General features: G+C 41.0%; 1 protein-coding gene across 17 annotated transcripts in view; it reads left to right on the forward strand.

The window, feature by feature from the left end:
• CALD1 (caldesmon 1) overlaps positions 1-19,063 on the forward strand; it is a 231,845-nt gene that overhangs the window by 38,575 nt on the left and 174,207 nt on the right. For 5 of the 17 annotated variants that reach the window (XM_054558996.2, XM_063725557.1, XM_063725553.1 and 2 more), the window contains exon 2: positions 14,047-14,142. The exons of the other annotated variants lie outside the window; for them this stretch is intronic. The gene's annotated coding sequence lies outside the window, so the exon portion shown is untranslated. The remainder of the gene's footprint in view (positions 1-14,046; positions 14,143-19,063) is intronic. 17 annotated transcript variants of the gene reach the window in all.

The following is a 19,063-nucleotide window of genomic DNA, read 5'->3' on the forward strand; positions in this document are numbered from 1 at the left end:
GGAGAGCAATTTTTCTTCTAACTGTTCTCTAAACCATGAAGGGAATGCAGTTTGGAAGGAGATCTATAATCTTGGGATTTGAGGATAAATTCCATTTTGAAACCAACATCTCCGAATCCCTGAAAGTTCAAACTGTGCTATGACCACTCTCTCCAGATCCCCCATTCCCCTCCTCTTGGGCTCCCCACCCCCAACAACCATAAAAACACTCATGTTTTTCCAAGTAACACTTTAGGTGTTCTGCTGGTATAGGTAGAGATAGAGTGAGAGGATTTGAGTTTATGCTGAATTTTAGGCAGTTCTTTGTGCTACTTCCTTCCTGTTGAATGTTACCTAGAACACATTTCCCCACATAGTGAGGCCAAAGGAGCACCATGAAAGCACAGTAACTTTCATTTCAGAAATATAATCACAAAATTCCAGAACAAAAAGTCACTAAGAGTTGATCCTAGGACACACAAGGAATGCACGTACAATGGATTGATCCATAAGGAAAGTGCAGGGTTGTTTCAAGTATTCGAAGCAAATAGAATGTGTAATTTATTTACAAAAGATTGACTTAAGTAAATACACAATTCTTATATTAAAGTTAGGAGAAGGAGAACCAGGCTTAAACTGCAGTTTAAAGGATTTTAAATGAGATACATGAAAGCATTTCCTGACAGTACGGCAACTGCCTTATTATTAGAATTATTAACAATTCTAATTGGCTCCTGTGACTGGCCTGAGAATCTCCTGGTCTTAGGTAGATAAAACAAGTTGATCCTATGGCCAGCCATGTAAAGTTCCAGAATCTAGCCCAGGTATTCTCTGTTCTGATAAATAAAATGCACCTCAGCAGGCATTTTTATAGAAACACATGTAATTGTCTCCATTTGCCATTTTCATGATAGCATGATTACTAGTTAGTCATTCCTTAGCAAGACGCAAAAGTGATTTAGAGATGGGCATGAAAAGAGATATGCTAGTTCCCCATTTGCCTGTAGTCTATCACATGTCTCAGAAATGTGGTCGGGGGACAGGAAAAATGCTGATAGAGTGGTATGCAAATAGCATGGTAGGACTAAGGAGGAGGTTAGAAAGATGCTGCCAAAGAATTTTCAGACTTCAAAAGGGCGTTTTCTGCGTAAGTTCTCTTAGAGCCTGAGAAGATACCATTAGCTCCTTACTGAAAGTCCTTCATCTGTCAGGCTAATCCAAGTTTGCTATTGGAGAGATGCCCATAAGTCCTGAGTAGATGGGTAGCTTAAAGAGAAACTTTTGGCACAGGCTTAACTTATGAGCACCACTACAACATCTCAGTTCTAGTATTGGTTCCTCTGCTTAAGTAACCCTGACCTTTTTGAGGAAATCATCAGCTTTTGACTTCATCTGTTGAGTGAAGAATGGACATTGGTAATGCTTCTCCGATGTCCCATAGTGGTTAAGATGTCCAAATGAAATGAAGCTGTTTGCTCCCTCTTCCCTGCAGATTCAATACCCTGAACTGCCTATCATTTGAGTCCTCTGGACATTATGCTCATCTTGGCTGGTATCCTCCACTTCTTACCTAGTATCCCTAATGGTCTCTTCCTTTCTCGTATTTGAGGACCCTTGAGTGATATCTTCTCCCTCCTAGTTCTTTCTAGAGCCCTGAGCTGTGTCCAGTGAATACTGGTCTATCCCAATGTTGTCAGAATTTTTACTTTGATGATCACAGACTAAGAGGATACAAATATAAGGAGGTGGAATAAGATGGGCCATCAGTGGTACAAGGCACCAGGAAATCCAAAGATCCACTTGAGCATAAGACCAGTGAGAAAGTGCTGACAACAGAAAGCCCTTAGTAATTGAGGCAGCTTCTCTGCCTCCAGCCAAAAGCATGGAATGAATCCCAGCACGTCATGCCTGGGCCTTGTAGGAAGGGCAAGGAAGGCAGGAACACCTGGCTGTGGTTCCTGTTGGTATTGAAACCAGACTGCTCCACGGAGCTCGCCTCTCACCTCTTTGCCTCTGTCTTTAGTGCTCCCAGCTGTAACGGACCCTGGTTGCATCCCTAACTTCCTTACCCCCAGGCCTCCACCTCTAACCTCTTCCCCAGCTCCCCCATCCCCGTACCGGATAGGGAGCTTTCTTGATCTAACATTGACAATTTGCAAGGGCCAGCTCTAAGATGAGGCCCAGAGTACAGCAGAACACTCTAGCACAGATACGTTCTAGCTAGGGAAAGCCACTTGCACAGACAGAGGAGATGTCAGAGCATGTTTTGTGGTAAGACCCACTCTGCTTCTCACCCCAAACTCATAATTGGCAGGCTGCGGGTAAAGCTATGGGAGGGGGTGGGGGGGAAACTATGACCTGGGCTGTGAGGGAGGGGTGATGAGTTGTTCCCTATGTTGTTCTTCCCTGTGTTGTTGCTATGGAAACCTTTGAGAATCTGATAAAAACTGTGAACACTTAAGGTCCCTTTGTAAACCCACCCTTCATGATTGACAGATAAGAGACCTTTCAGCTGGGGCATGTAAGATGGGGAGTGGGGTCAGATCTGGATTCCCATAGAAGACAAGGGTGGATGGGATCAAAACATGATCTGGAAGGAAGAAAAGAGGGGGTAAATACACAGATGTATAGGTGAAGATTGCATCATATGGCCTCCATTTCGAAGAAAAGAAGGTCATTTCTAGAAAAGAAGCAGTTTTCTACGGGGAGCTTGTGGGGGCTAGAGAAATCCAGGAATGGCTGCTATTAAGTGTACGTAAAAAGAACACCAAGAAGTTAATAAAAGGCTTGCTAAGCAGCAGTAAGGGAATAGTTGAAGGAAAATACATTTTTAAAAAATTTTAGTAAATTGGGTACTCATTTTAGTACACGGCTTTTCTTTGAAAATATATGTATATGTATAAATGATGTATAACTTGAAGATAAATTGCTTTTTGATGGTATCCTGAGGCTTCTGGCATTGTTTTGTGAATACTCCATGAAAGCACTGACTAAAAGGGAATAATCTCACTTGGAGAGAAACATATTAAGTAGGAATATATAATCAGTTCCTTTGACACCCACATATCACATTCCCCCTCGCTTGTCTCAAGATACATTGCTGGGGAACCAGGCTGACTTCACCTTGTGCTGAAGACCAGCAGAACCAAGGCAAAGTGCCCAAGAGGGCCAAGGACCAGTTGGCATCAAAGATATTAGTTCCATTGGGGTCAGGAGGACCAGTCTAAGACAGAATGGATATCAGTTACAAAAATGGGCTAAGTTGTGCATGACAGCCAGGTGAGTAAAGAAGAAACAGCAAAAATCAGAAGTCAGGCAGAGCTTAGCGAAGTAGTGTATGGATGAATAAGGTGAAGTCTGGGAGAGCACATGGCCCAGTGTTAGGAAGAAGTAGACCTCAGTGTGAGCAAACTTTGGTAGCTCAAGTAAAGGGCCAGGATTATAAGACACAGATTAATGAACAGATGGAATCACAGGGATATCCAAGAGCAGAAGCCCAAATAGGACCAGGGCCCAAAGAAAGTAGAGTTAGAGTCAAGGTGGGTGAGAGGATCCCAGCCACAGTCCATGGATGTTTACTCCATCCCTTTCCACTAGTGTGACTCAGCTCAACGCACATGTCTGCCTCTTTCTGTTGTTCTATCAACTGGAAAATTTCTTCTGTGTTTCCAGGTCCAGTCCTGAGAGAGGAGATCTGATTGATTCAGTCAGAGACTATTGTCTTTGGCAAATCCTTTAGTAGGAGGAGAACATCAAAAGCACAGGTGCACCTAAGGATGAATTACTCTAATCCAGGCAGTGGTCATCCCTGGGCAAAGAAGAGCTCAATGGGTAATTTTAGTTAGAAGAGAAATTGAACATGGAAGGCAAATTAGCTGAAATGTCCAACAGCTCTTAATGGGAATCATTGGAATGTTCAGGTGAATATACTCCTAGAGAGGCAAACACCCAATGAATGATCACACAGTTCTTGATGATCACTGTGACATGACCCAGTGAGCCAGCGTTAAGGGAGATTAATCTAGAAGTTTGCACCGCTGGTAACTGAAGGGATAAGAATCATCCATCCCAGAAAGATTTTGGGAAAAAACATTCTGGATATTATCGTTGGCAAGAAACTTCATATGAATCTTCCATGTGATATGGCTCCCTTCAAATGAAAGCAATCTTGAAGATTTAATATGTAATGATTTAACAATTTTAATAAATAAAAACAAGCACAACTCAGTGTAAACCACAATACATAATAAAGTGAATGCATAAAAGCTGGTGTACTCTTAATCACTGGAAGTTTCAGATCTAACCAATATTTGCTATGTAATTTTTAATCCATTGAGCACCCATCATGGTGTTTGTCAAGTTGAGTAAAAAATCCCCTGAGTTCTGCATAGTTCAGATCCCATTTGGGACCTCATGCCCTGTTCTGGGCTCATTTTTCTGAAAGACACGGATACATATGCATTCTAGGGTGAGCATCAAAGGCTGGAGGGAGTCAGGAGGCAAAACATGTGCAGAACAGATAAGGGATCTAGAGCTGTTTATCCCAAAGGAAAGAAAATGAGAAGGCCACATAAATATCTTCTAATATTTGGGGTACTTTTATATGAACATGGGAGAAGGCATTTGTGTTTCTCAAGGCAGCAGAACAGAATTGAATACATAAATTCATAGAATTTTTAAGCTGGGCAAGACCTTAGGAGCTCATTTAGCCCAAGGAGTACATTTAACTTTTCATCTGTATGCCAGCTCCAACCAATTGGCATGTTAAAAAGGATTCTGAGGATGAATCTAAGCTCAGAGGGGAGGGGAAAATGTGATCACTGATAGTGATATCTGTTGTGGAAGAAAAGGACCATATCTACTCAAGTACCATGTTTTAGTCTTCATTAATGTGGTCTGTAGGTTTTTAACCTCTGGGTGGTGGATCCCTGGGAGGCCACAAAGTCATTGCAAGAGGTAAACAAATCCGTATATGCAGCAAGTGCTTTTGGCAAGCTACTCTGAGTAAATAATATATCTTACATCATATGTGCTACTATTTTTCTAATTCTATACATACATTATAATGATAAAATGCTAATTTATTTAAAAGAGTTATTGAATTCATAGTAGCTTTTAGGTTTGTGTTTTTGTGTTTTATTAATGAGTGGACTTAAAACACATAATTATATTATGTGTGGGAAGGTTGGGACAGGAAATTTGGGATCTTAAGTAGAAATTCTTTTTAAAAGAGGAACCAGTGATCTATTTTTTATTCTCCAAAGCCTAGCCACACCAGGTAAAATTATGTATGTATTTGTAGGTTTCTTTGATTAATGTCTGCCCTGTCTTATTGGTCTGTCAGATATATAAGGACAGGAACCTCTATTTTTTTTTCATTCATATATACCCAGTGCGTGGCACACGGCAGAATCTCAATAAATATTTGTTGAATGAAATAACAAACCAAGTGACTTGACCAAAGTCATCCAGTTAATTAGTGGTAAGATAGTTCCAAAACACACAGCTCCTAAGTTCCAAGCAGTTAACCTTTTCAATATACCACATTACTTCCCCTGATAGTAGGAGAGCATGTTTTAACAGTTAGCAAATTTAGGTTATGCAATGCAGCCCAATCTGCCTATATACCCGTGGATCTTAACCAGTATCTTAATCAGAATCAACTGTAGAGCTTTTTGAAAATACACATCCCTGAGACCTATCCTCTAGAGATTCTGATTCAGTAGGTCTAGAAGGGGGTCCAGGCATCTGTAGTTTGTAAAAGCTCCCTGGTGACTCTGATAAAACATCCTGGCTCAGAAACGGTTCTGTGCACCTATCGTTAAAATAATTGATAGTAGATGTATGTAGATACTTATTCCTCAGAAGCCTATTTCTTTAGTTTTGAATAATTTCTTTCTAAAAATTATAGTTGCATATGCCAAATAATCCATTTGGCCAGAAGAGCAAAACCTTTAGTTTTGCTTTTTTTTTCAGTTTAAGCACAAAGTTATCAACTCTGTAAGGTCAAACTTTTCTGATGAGATTTCCAGTGTTTGCTTTTGTAAAGGACTGGAAATGTGGCAAGAATAAAATTTCTGATGGTATTTCCCACTTTCTTTTCCAGCCATCATTACTAAGGGAAATTTAGGCTTAGGGGGAGGGGTGAATCTAGGAGAAAAAAAATTTTAAGTATTTCTGTTCTTAGGAGGTTTTAAGCAGACATTTCGCTTCCTAGGAAAAGCTGAAGATGTTTTTCTCTGTTTCCACTTTGTGGTGAGGATGCACAAATCCTGAAGAGGGGAGAAGCTTCCTCCACCTCCACCCTCACCTCTACATCTTCTCTAGGGCCGGAGTCATCACAGTCCCTGGTTTAGATGCTTCCCTGGGTGGCCCTTTTGAAAGTATGTGGACCCTAAGAGACGGGAGACTTTGAGTGTATGGATGGGGGATAATTTGCTTTTGCAGAAGGACAGAAAATTATCTCTAGGTTCTTCATTTATTCAGCAGTTAGGAATTACATCCTTTGTATTGCGCAGAAGAACCTACCATCTTCAGAGCACTGAGTACATGGATTATATTCACTAAAGATTAGAGAGCCAAAAAGTTTCTCTGCAAGAGTGACCTGATCTAGTAAGAATGTCAAAACTGTTACTATATTTGTACCCACGCTCTTTGGTTTAGAGGGCAGGTGCTTCCGTGTGTACATAGAAGCAGAGCTTGTTGGAGAAGAGCAGCTAAAAAGGAATTAGATTAGAATCCACCTCTGTACAATGACACCATCTGGACTCAGTCTCCTTTGTCTCTAACACTGTCCCCACTTTCTCTGCACCCCAAACTCATACTGGCTCCCAAAAGCTCATTGTTAAACCTTCAAGAATTTGGAGAGCCAGTTGTAAAACACAGCATTATAAAAACTAAATCATATAAACTTACAATTAAACACATTGTATGAAAAGCCAAGATAATAAATACTCAAAACTCTTCCTAATTATTTTGCTATGTTTCACTATTATCTATTCTCTTGAGGTTAGTTACATCTATTGTGGCTATATGGTGGAAATACTGTAAAAAATGCTGTGCAACTGAGCTTCTCCTCCCAATTCTTCATTCAGTGATGTCATACCCAGAACTTGAAACTGACCATGATGGAAGTAATTACACCACGGAAATCAGCCCATGCTACAAAGCAGACTCCCCTCCCCTCGCCCAAGAGCTTGTTGCTAAACATTGACTAGCACAGCACTGTCCCTAAGGGATGCAGTGGTAAAATTAGCCTCTGCATTGGAGAGCCAATCGGAATACCTCTGTGGTTCAGTTACATGCATATTCATAATGTATGCTTATGATTGCATATTTGTTTGTTTGCTTGCTTATTTATTTCTTATGCTCCTAGAACATAAGCTCTATGAAAGTAGAGACTTCGTCTGGCTTTTTCAGTGCTGTGATTTGAGCCTAAAAATGTGCTGTGTCCTGCACATAGTATTAATAAATGAGTTAAATGAGTGAAAGAAATAAATGTCAGGCTGGTAGTGGTAGCTCACGCCTGTAGTCCCAGCACTTTGGGTGGCCAAGGCAGGCAGATTGCTTAAGTACAGGAGTTTGAGACTAGCCTGAGCAAAATGGTGAAACCCTGCCTCTACAAAAAATACAAAAATTAGCCGGCCATGGTGGTGTGCATCTGTAGTCCCAGCTACTTGGGAGCCTGAAGTGGGAGGATCACATGAGCTTGGGAGGTCCAAGCTGCAGTGAGCTGAGATTGTACCACTGCACTCCACCCTGGGTGACACAGTGAGACCCTGTCTCAGAAAAAAATAAAAAGTAAAAAAAAAAAAGTCTACAATTTCTTCTTTAAAAATACCTGAAGCCAGTTTTCATGTTGGAGCTCATTGATTCCTCATGAATTGTATCATGCTCAGTGCTTAGAACAGTGCCTGGCACATGCTAAGTAGTGTGTAGATTTTTATTAGGTAAAAATAAAATAAGTTATCTCCATAACAGCTAATTTTACAGATGAAGAAACTGAGTTACGATTAGATTAAGTAATATAGCTAAGGTCCCACAGCTAGTAAGTAGCTGGGTCAGGATCTAAACCCGGGATAATCTGGAGGCATTGCCCACCTTCTTCACCACTGTGCTATGCTGCCTCTTGCTAATTACTCCACGTGACTGAGACTTTGAGAACAAACTTTGGAGTCAGGAGAACTTGAGTTTGAATCTCAAATTTACCACTTTCTTCACTTACAAAATGGGGATGATGATTTCTCCTCCACTTTGTAGTTGTCACAACTACTAGAAGTAATATCTTGAAACTGTTTTGCACGTACGTGATAGACACTAAATTACAAATGGTCAGCTATTGGTTGTGATTTCCTGTGGAGACTACCTGTAAGCGTGGGGCTTAGCCACACACTGTCCCCTGTTGCCTCCTCTAGGCCATCCTGTAGACAGATTAAAAAGGGCTCACTGCTTCTATATTTGAGGTCTCCAGGAGGTAAGACTAGGATCAATAGATACAAGTTCTAGGAAGTCCTATTTCAGATCAGCTTACACACTTTCTAAATAGATATTTCTGTCTCTGAAGCATGAACCTCGCTGCTCTACAGAAGCAGACAACTTCCACTGTCCTCTTCAACCAGAAGGTTTACCTGCTTGCCCTTATCAACAAATCTATGCTGCCTTTAACATTTTAAATCATTTTATCTAGTATAGCTAAAGAGTTGTATTATTCCTGAGATTGGGTTGTTTTGTAGGTTTTCAGTGTTTTAGACCTGGAATGAAAGGAAGTAAGAAAAGAGGGAGGGAGGGGAAAAGAGAAAAAGAAATAAGGAGAGAGAGCGATAGAGATAGAGAGAGAGACAGAGAGAAAGGAGAGGAGAGAGAGAGAGAGGAAGGGAAAAGGGGGAAGAGGAGGGAGGGGAGAAGGAAATTGGAATTTATCTGGAGAAAAAGTACTGAACTTGGGAAAGAGACTGAATAGTAATGGATTGATAGTTATCTGAAGTCCTCACAGGTTAAGGGATGGTTGAGAAGATAAGCTAGCTCATTCAGCTACCTTGCTGGCATACTAGCTATGTGACAGGCACTGTTCTTGTTGAGGACTGCTCTCTCAGAGCAGTAAAGTAAATCAAATAACTTGCCCAAAGTCACACTGCTGGAAAATGCCAGAGCTGTTCAAAGCTCCTCCCTAACTCCAACCCTCTCCATTTCTCTACAGCTATCTGCTCTGTGTCTTCCCCCAAGAAAGCGATGGAAACCAGAGCAGGAGGTTTCCGTAACTAGTCATTATAATTTGTCAGGGAGCCATACTGCAGTTCAACTAGACAAGCACATTGTCATTCCCTGCCATATAAGGAAACAGAGCTAAACACCATTCCTTTCACTATTGACTGGAGAGATTGCTCAAGTTAGAGTCAGACAAGATGAGGATCTAGACCTAGAGCAGTTAAATTAAATTAAAAAAAAAAAGAAAGAAAGCCAGAGAAGTAGTTTGTGTTTTCTTTTCCTGGTACCAGAGATAGTTTAACAAGCAGTTTCCATCCTTCTCCCTGACTCAACAGGAGATTTTCTCTGACCTTAGGCACTAAAGGATTCAACTACTCGTACAAATACTTCAAGCTGTTTTGGTGTTTGATTACGTCAAATTTTAAGAAAAGGCAGAGAATCAGTTCAGGTATTCAAAAGGCCAACATATCCAAAAGGTATTCAAAAGGCCAAGACAGAGCTGCTTCTCTGTGGGTCAGGTAGAAAGTCAAGGACTGTATTTCTCTGTACAGTGATTTACAAAAGAAATTAGTGTCCACTCACCTTCCCAGCCACTCTCAGAAATACTACTTATTAAGAAGACTTTACATTTAAGTTTGACCTTCTTGTCCAAAGCTGAGAATATTCGCGGGATCACTCTTTGCCTTAAGACTCAGACACTATGGGCACTTTATTTGCTTGTTTGTTTTTTGAGATGAAGTTTTGTTCCGTCACCCAGGTTGGAGTGCAATGGTACGATCTCGGCTCACTGCAACTTCTGCCACCTGGGTTCAAGTGATTCTCCCACCTCAGCCTCCTGAGTAGCTGGGATTACAGGCACACACCACCATGCCTGGTTAATTTTTTGTATTTTTAGTAGAGACGGGGTTTCACTATGTTGGCCAGGCTGGTCTCGAACTCCTGACCTCAAGTGATCTGCCCACTTTGGCCTCTCAAAGTCCTGGGATTACAGGGACCATGCCCAGCCACAATGGGCACTTTAGAATGCGGGTTCAGTAACCAACTTTATGAAAGGAGAAGCAGAGGCATGAACAGTTGAAACTATTTCCTCAAAGACAGCCAGTTCCATCTTGCCATACAGAGTGCCCACACTTTCAGAGAATCCAAAGAGGCATCACTTAGTGTCCCCAGGGAAATGAAAAACAAAAACCAAAAAACAAAAAAACCTGTAAATAGTCTGGTCATCTTCTCCTAACTATCATCTTTGACCAGATTGCATCTGGAGTACCAGTTTATTAGGCATACCCAAGACTGGATAATTTATAAAGAAAGAGGTTTAATGGACTCACAGTTCCACATGACTGGGGAGGCCTCACAATCATGGCAGAAGGCGAATGAGGAGCAAAGTCACAAATTACATGGTGGCAGGCAAAAGAACTTGTGCAGGGGAACTCCCATTTATAAAACCGTCAGATTTCCTGAGACTTATTCACTACCACGAGAATAGTATGGGGGCAACTGCCGCCGTGATTCAGTTATCTCCACCTGGCTCTGCCCTTGACACATGGGATTATTACAATTCAAGGTGAGATTTGGGTGGGGACACAGCCAAACCATATCTGATGCCATAACAAAATGCACGAACAAATTTATTTCTGGATGGAGGTTAGAAGTCCAAGATCAAGGTGTCAGCAGGATTGGTTCCTTCAAGGGCTGTGAGGGAAGTCACTGTTCCAGGCCTCTCTCTTTCACTTATAGATGGTTATCTTTGTGTTCACAAGGCATTCTTTCTGAACATGTATCTGCATCCAAATTTCCTCTTCTTTTTTTTTTTTGAGATGGAGTTTTGCTCTTGTTGCCCAGGCTGGAGAGCAGTAGTGCCATCTCGACTCACTGCAACCTCCATCTCTCAGGTTCAAGCAATTCTCCTGCCTCAGCCTCCCGAGTAGCTGGGATTACAGGCACCCGCCACCATGCCAGGCTAATTTTTTTGTATTTTTAGTAGAGACAAGGTTTTGCCATGTTGGGCAGGCTGGTCTTGAACTCCTGCTGTCAGGTGATCCACCTGCCTCTGCCTCCCAAAGTGCTGGGATTACAGGAGTGAGCCACCGAGCCTGGCCTCCTCTTCTTATAAAGACACCAGTTGTATTGGATAGGGGCCACCTTCATGACCTCACTTTAACTTGATTACCTCTGTAAAGACTCTATCTCCAAATAAGGTCACATTCTGAGGTCTTAGGGGTTAGGACTGCTTCAACATATGAATACTTGGGGGAGATACAATTCAACCCATAGTACGTCCCAACTCACAATGGTGGTAGAAATCCATATGGCACATTTTCTGAAGCTCAAGTGCCAAAGACCCTACTGCCGCTGGTATTCTATCTTTCCACTGGGTCTAAGGGAATGCTTTGCTAGAAATCCCTCGGCCTTTGGAATTTGCCTTTGACATTTACTTTCTGCCTTTCTCAATATGAAATTCTGATCCCATTAAAAGTCAAAAGAGGTTTTCGAAATGACGCACTGAAGTACAGCTTCACATACTGTGGCCTATCTGTGGACAGCTATGAAACCACGGCGGCAGACCATCTGTTATGAGACCTTTAGGAGCCAAGGAGGGGGCTCAGTGGGAAGGCTTGGCCAGGGCAGCCTGCAAGCCAGGGAGGCAGGCGCTGAGAGGGGAGCAGCTTCAGGGCAGCTGGCCAGGCCAGGGAGGCAGCCACAGAGGGACCTTGTGCATGCCTGCACAGGACCCAAAGAGGGTGGCCCTTTTCCGTCATTTTTATATATGCTGATCACAACCACAAATCCCCAGACACAAGGAAAAATATTTGAAGCCTACACATATTTGTGCTCTGAATCATTTGTCTCTTGTCTTTGTTTTCCTCTCTCTCCTCTCTATCCATCCTTAAATTTTTATACTTTTTCTCTCAACAGCCCTCCTCACTTTATCTGTCTTTGCTCTAGTTGGTTACAAGTGCCCTTACGTTGTGTCTTGTCTCCATTTTCCATGTTCTATTTTTAAGGTATTTTATTTTAGCCATTATTTCTCTTTGTCCCTTTCCTAAAGCTCTTCTTGGTGCCCATTTCCCAGCTTTGGTCCTGCTCATGGCTTCTCTGTCTTAGGCCAGGGGTAGTCTATAGACAGGATGACTATACCTTTTATCGTCAAACTGGGACACTTTGAAAAGGGAAAGAAGGAGCAGTTAATAATTTCCCCAAAATGCAGTCCTGAAGTGGGACTGTCCCAGGCACACTGCGGAGTGGATGCTTATTCTATCCATGGTGTAGTTTTCTGCTTTCCATAAATCTCTCTTCACCTATCAACCACTCCCTCCACTTATGTACCTTTTTTTTTTTTAAAACCTTTTATGTTCTGGTCCTTGTTTTTTTATTTCAACCCCAAGAACCTTTAAGTATTCTTGTATTTCTATCTTCTTTTATCTCCTCCTCATTCCCTCACTTTACTCTACTCTGCTCTCTATCTTATCTCACCACTTCAATTCTTCTTCTCCCTTGATTTCCTTCTTTTGGGTACAGACTGGACTGCAGCTCACAGAGGCCATGCCTGTCTGCCATGATACATGCAGGACATAGTCCCTGCATTTCTGAAACAAATCAAGGCACAGCTGAGCACATACACACACACTTCAAAATAAGCCACCAAATGTTACAAGCTGCTTTAGGTCTCAGATGAGCCCTGAGTGGACTGTTCACCCTTTCAGCACCTCTACCCAGAGACTAGAACAATCCCTACACCACGCAAGCAGCCATGCCTGTTACTGTTACGGAGACCTGTTCTGTGTATGTGTCTAGGCTTGCACGGGATGCATTTCCTATATGTGTACCTATGTACACTAGAGTTTAAAAATGATGAAAGTATATGACCCAAAAGACAAAAAGAAAGTGACGGGTGAGCTAACTATGCATTGCCTTTGTTATGACTTCAGTAATCTGGATCATCTTATCCTCTAAAGAAATGTATACCAAAGGCCTAGCAATGGCTGCCATAGGTTTTTTGTTGTTGTTGCCAATTGAGACAGAGTCTCACTTTGTCACCGAGGCTGGAGTGCAGTGGCACAATCTTGGCTCACTACAACCTTCACTTCTTGGGTTCAAGCGATTTTCCTGCCTCAGCCTCCCGAGTAGCTGGGATTACAGGTGTGTGCCACCACACCCAGCTAATTTTTGTATTTTTAGTAGAAATGGGGTTTCACCATGTTGGCCAGGCTGGTGTTGAACTCCTGACCTCAAGTGATCTGCCCGCCTCAGCCTCCCAAAGTGCTAGGATTACACCATGCCCGGCCTGCTATAGGTCTAACATAAATAACAATAAACTTTTAGGCAACAAGATAGAATAAATATTTATTTTAGTTCTTTTTAAATGTTCTCATGACGTAGTCATCTGCAACTTACGGTTTATTCTGAAAAATCACTTCAATTTTCCAGATATTCCTTAGACTTAAGGTTGTGCAAGGAAGGCCTGAAACTGCTTCCCAACTTGAAAATGAGAAAGGAAGAGTATTTTCCTCTTGTAAGTCACTGGAAGCCAGTCCACAGATACCTGAAATACTTGACAGAATGGTACTGTGTCAGTTGTCAGGAGTTGCTCTCGTCTTTTTTATTTATTTATTTACTTATTTGGGAATTTTGACCATAATTTTCTTTCTCTTTTTTTTTCAAATACTCTAAAAATTAAAGAATGAGGAAAGAAGACAGTTGGCTGTGTCCCCACCCAAATCTTATTTTGAATTGGAGCTCCCATAATTCCCACGTGTGGTGGGAGGGATCCAGTGGGAGGTAATTGAATCATGGGGGTGGGTCTCTTCCATGCTGTCCTCATGGTAGTGAATAACTCTCACGAGATCTGATGGTTTTATACAGGGAAGTTCCCCTGCACATCTTGCCTGCCGCCATGTAAGACATGATTTTTGTTCCTAATTTGCCTTCCACCATGATTGTGACACTTCCCCAGGAACTGTGAGTCAATTAAACCTCTTTCCTTTATAAATTACCTAGTCTTGGATATGTCATGATTACCAGAGTGAGAACAGACTAATACAACAGTGAAATAGATATTTTATGAATGGAAATACAGGTTTTGTTCAAGTTCTCTTCTTCCTTCCTCTCTCTTTCCCTTCCTTCCCCCTCCTCCTTTTCTTTCTTTCTCTTTCTCCTCATTCTTCACATTTTCCAGTTTTTGTTTCTTCTCCCACTGAGATTGATATGGCTGGAAATGTGCTATTATGATTGGGCAGCCTTGTGCTTTATCCATGGTGGCCTATAGCTCTCTTGCTTATATATATCTTTTTATGAAGATCGATGGTAACAAAAAATACTTCACCCACACTCTGCTGGGTAGATGTGATGGTGGAATGGAAATATCTATCCAGAGAGCTCCCTACTACCCTAAGACTTGATAGAGTCATCCCCAGCCAGCCTGGAGCCACTGACCCACCTATGTCTGGTAACTAGGAAACAAGGAGTGTAGGAGTTTGAGAGTTATTTTTGTTTTTTACTTTTTAAAACTTTCATGCCTTTTCATATTTCTGCTCTCAGATATTCTTTCCATGGGAGTAGTTTCTAGCTTGCTAATTCTTTTTTGAGAGAGTGTTTGCATGAGGTTTTAAGTTTTTTAAGTCTTGGCTCCTATATTTTATAGGAGCCCTAGACTCCAGATAATGGTCTAATAGAAAATTAGCCCTGGCTCCTGTCTCATATCCGCAGCTGATAATCTGTGTGACTTTGAATGGCCTCCTTGTGCCTTGGGCTTCTTAATTATAAACTGCCAACAGCCTTTTCCCTTCTCTATGATGCCAAGGTGGGGAGCAATGTGATCTTTAATACAAAAGGACGTTAGGCAGTAAAGTGTCTTAAAACACAGACATGGATTTCCTTTCTTCTTCCTTTGAAATATGGAGACTTTTCCTGGTTGGTTTTGGGGGAAGATAGAAATCATATATTCATAAAGGACACACCCCATATTCAGAGTTCAGAATTTGGAGTTTCCAATAATCATCTCATGCACGAGAGCTGACTCCCTCTGCTGGGGCTGCCCCACCCCCAGTTCCAGCCTTTCCTAGTTTTATTTTTATTTATTTATTTATTTATTTATTTTAGAGATAGATAGAGTCTCACTCTGTTGCCCAGGCTGGAGTGCAGTGGTGCAATCATAGCTCACTGCAACCTTGAACTCCTGGGCTCAAGCAATCATCCTGCCCCAACCTCCTGAACAGCTAAAACCACAGACACAGCACCATCGCGCCAGGCTAATTTTGTATTTTTTTGTAGAGAAGGGGTCTCCCTGTGTTGTCCAGGTTGGTCTTGAACTCTTGGCCCCAAGTGATCCTCTGCCTCAGTTTCCCACAGTGCTGGGATTACAGGCATGAGCCACCACACTGGCCCCATCCTCATCTTTAAAAGTAATATTAAGAATCATCTTGTTTGGAGAAACTCTGAAACCCTACAGTGCTGAAAAGGGAGGATTGAGACAGATTGCCATTCAATTGAAGCTTTTCCTCTAATGTGGTAAGAATTTTTTTTTCTTTTTTTCTTTTTTTTGAGACAAAGCCTTGCTCTGTCGCCCAGGCTTGAATGCAGTGGCGCAATCGCAGCTCACGGAAGCCTCAGCCTCCCAAGTAGCTGGGGCTACCACACTTGGCTAGTTGAAAAACTTTATTTTTTGTAGAGACGAGGTTTCATTATATTACTCAAACTGGTTTCGAACTCTAGGGCTCAAGTAATCCTTCCACCTTGGCCTCCCAGTGTGCTGAGATAACAGGCCTGAGCCACTGCACCCGACCAAGAAAACTTTTTTAAAAGCTTTATCTGAAACCAAAGCACATAGTGCACAATGGCAGACTCTTAGACTCTTGTTGCCCTCAGATTTTCTAAAATTGTCTTTTATCAGCATTTAAGTTTCTAACACATGAGATCACATATGTGAAAGTGCTTGTGCTTTGTAATATCTGTGATTTTACTATCTATAGCAGAATATATTAAAGTGTAAAAGTGCTCCAGGAACCTAAGAAGAGTAGAAGAAAAGAATGTTTGACCCCAGCAACTGTGCTTGCAGCCAGACTTGAACGAGCAATCGTGGGTGGGTTAAATTGTTTATTTTTTATTTTTGAGACGGAGTCTTGCTCTGTGGCCAGGCTGGAGTGCAGTGGCGCAATCTGGGCTCACTGCAACCTCCGCCTCCTGGGTTCAAGCAATTTTCCTGCCTCAGCCTCCCGAGTAGCTGGGACTATAGGCATGCACCACCACACTGGCTAATTTTTGTATTTTTAGTAGAGATGGGGTTTCACCATGTTGGCCAGGATGGTCTCGATCTCCTGACCTCAGGTGATCCACCTGCCTCGGCTTCCCAAAGTGTTGGGATTACAGGCGTGAGCCACCATGGCTGGCCAAATTGTTTATTTTTATTGTTCTTTAAATAAAAGTTTATTTTAGAATACTTTTAAATTTACAGAAAAGTAGCAAGAATATTACAGAGTTCTTATACGCCCCACATCCAGTTTCTCCTATTGTTAACATTAAGGCACATTTGTCACAAATAATAAAACAATATTGATGTATTATTATTAATGAAAGTCCAACATTTATTTGGATTGTTTTAGGTTTCTTTAAGCCCCTTAAAATAGAAAAATGTTTCATATGGGGAAAATGTAATGTTCACATTGTAGCTATATGGTTGGAACTCTAATACATGAGTGAAAATGGTTTAAGCTAACTCTTTTCTTGAACATATGCTTACTGGACTGACAATCTCTTGAGGACTTTCCACCTGTAATACCTTAGGCCTCTTCTGGTCTCTGGTTTGTTTCCCTTGAGACCATTAGCAGATTGCTCAGCCTGACCCACACTGGTGCCAGATGTTGGAACCTTCTTGCTGCTGCCAATCTGACTAGTCATTCCAGACAGATGGTAATATCCAGCATCACACCCCCTCCCACAATTTCACAGTTTTAGGCAGAAGTCTTAGAGTGAAAACGTTTACCTGGCTGTTGAATTGCTGAAACTCTGTTTTTAAAGTTGCTTCATACCACAGTGACTTGTGAGAGCTTTGACATTAATAGAAGGTCCAAAAGAAGACCTGAGCGATGTTCCCCCAAATCTTGAGATCTAAAGACTTTCGCCAGTTTAAAAACACTACAATTTATGGAAAATACCTGTTAGTAACAAATAGAGAAATTATAAAGGAGATTGCTTTCTAGAAATCACCCCAATGACAGTATTCCACATCCTGAGCTTCCAAGCTTTCTTTGAAATACGAGTTACCAGCAGACACTAGTGGAAAGAATCTTTTTAATTCAATTTCTGCCTTTGAGCAGCTTGCTGACTGACATCTGGAGGCATCTCAGTCTTCTGGGGTGGCACCTTATGGTAGAAAGCCTGGACTAGATGTGGTCTCTCCTAGTTTTAAATCTGCTTGGATTGGGGCTTTATAACGTTCCCTCAGAAGTCTTGTTGGTGTCCTTTCTATCAGATTTCTTTTTCTACTGTTTCACTTTCATTAACAAATTGCTTCACAGGGGACAAAATTCTAGATGTAGTTCAAATACTAGTTACAAATTCGCTGCCTTCACTAGTTATTTGATTGATCACAGTTGGTTTGTTTTTAAAGTTGATTTTAGGTAGAGATAATCAAACGTGCAACTGAATCAATAAAGTTGAAAATACATCATGATGAGGAAATGTAGGTATCTTCTTTGGTATCTTCATATCAAAAAATTAATTGAGAGGAACCCTTACTAATGAGTGAAACTAATATTCTTGACTCAGAGAACTTCCTTAAAGCCTCAAAATGACAACAATTTGAATTGGTTATTTAACGATAAATAAAGTTGGGAAGAGACACCTTTCATGAAAGGAATGGTTGAACTAACTCTCAAATAGGAAGACATCAAAGTCAAGGAAGAAAGTAAGAGCTCAAGGCTTGGGGTGGAAATGGTTACTAAGTTTAGCCATCTGCTCTGGTCTTTCCTGTTCCACATGTAGCTATATAGTTTACATAAAAGTATTTCTCCAGAGGATCAGAAAGAACAGATTTATGGAACCAGATGTGAGTTAGCATTTCTACAGGTGTGGCTCTGCAGCTGAAAGAACATGTTGTACCAGGGATGAAGTTTCTTATTATGTAATCAATATAAATTACCACTAGACTTTTACAGAGGTTGATAAAGCAAACATGTGTCATTCGGATTGGCCTTCTGGTATATAAAGAGACCCTGCTTCACAACGTGAAAAAATGTACCGTTTGACATTCATAAAAGACTTGGTAGAAAATACCATGACAATAATCAGGCAAGGTTGTTCCCCCTTGCACACAGAGGGGATAGCTGGTGACTAGATGGAAATTGTGCTCATATGTTTTTCTTCATCAAGAAAAACAAGGAACATTTCATAAATATTTTTAAAGTCTCTCGGAATCTGATAAGAAAGGGCCAAGAGGATGAAAATTAGAGGACTGAGGAAAAATAACAGACTGCGAGAGAAAAGATGAAAAAAGGTAGAATTAGTTAACCTACAGAGGAATATATCCTTAGGTGGTATAGAAAATCAGGATTATAAAAAGAGATTGGTAAATTGCAGATCATTTAAACATTTGCACACAGAGAATTTTAAAATTCTAGACAATAAAGGTAAAAATGTTGCTGATAAATTAATTTGTGTCAAAGTATTTAATACAAATGTTTTGATTTTTTAAAGCTGAGTGTTTTATGCTAGATTTTACAGTGAAACAAAAATAAAAACTTCTATTTTTGGGCTTCTAATTTGCTTAAACTTTTTCAATTTAGTTTAAATGTATTGCTCAAATCTCTGATATTCTTACTAATTAAAATTTTTTTCTTAATCAATTCATTTCCAAGACAGCTGTGTCAATCTCCCATAATGATTG

Source organism: Pongo abelii, chromosome 6 (assembly GCF_028885655.2).
Source record: "Pongo abelii isolate AG06213 chromosome 6, NHGRI_mPonAbe1-v2.0_pri, whole genome shotgun sequence".
Taxonomy (NCBI): domain Eukaryota; kingdom Metazoa; phylum Chordata; class Mammalia; order Primates; family Hominidae; genus Pongo; species Pongo abelii.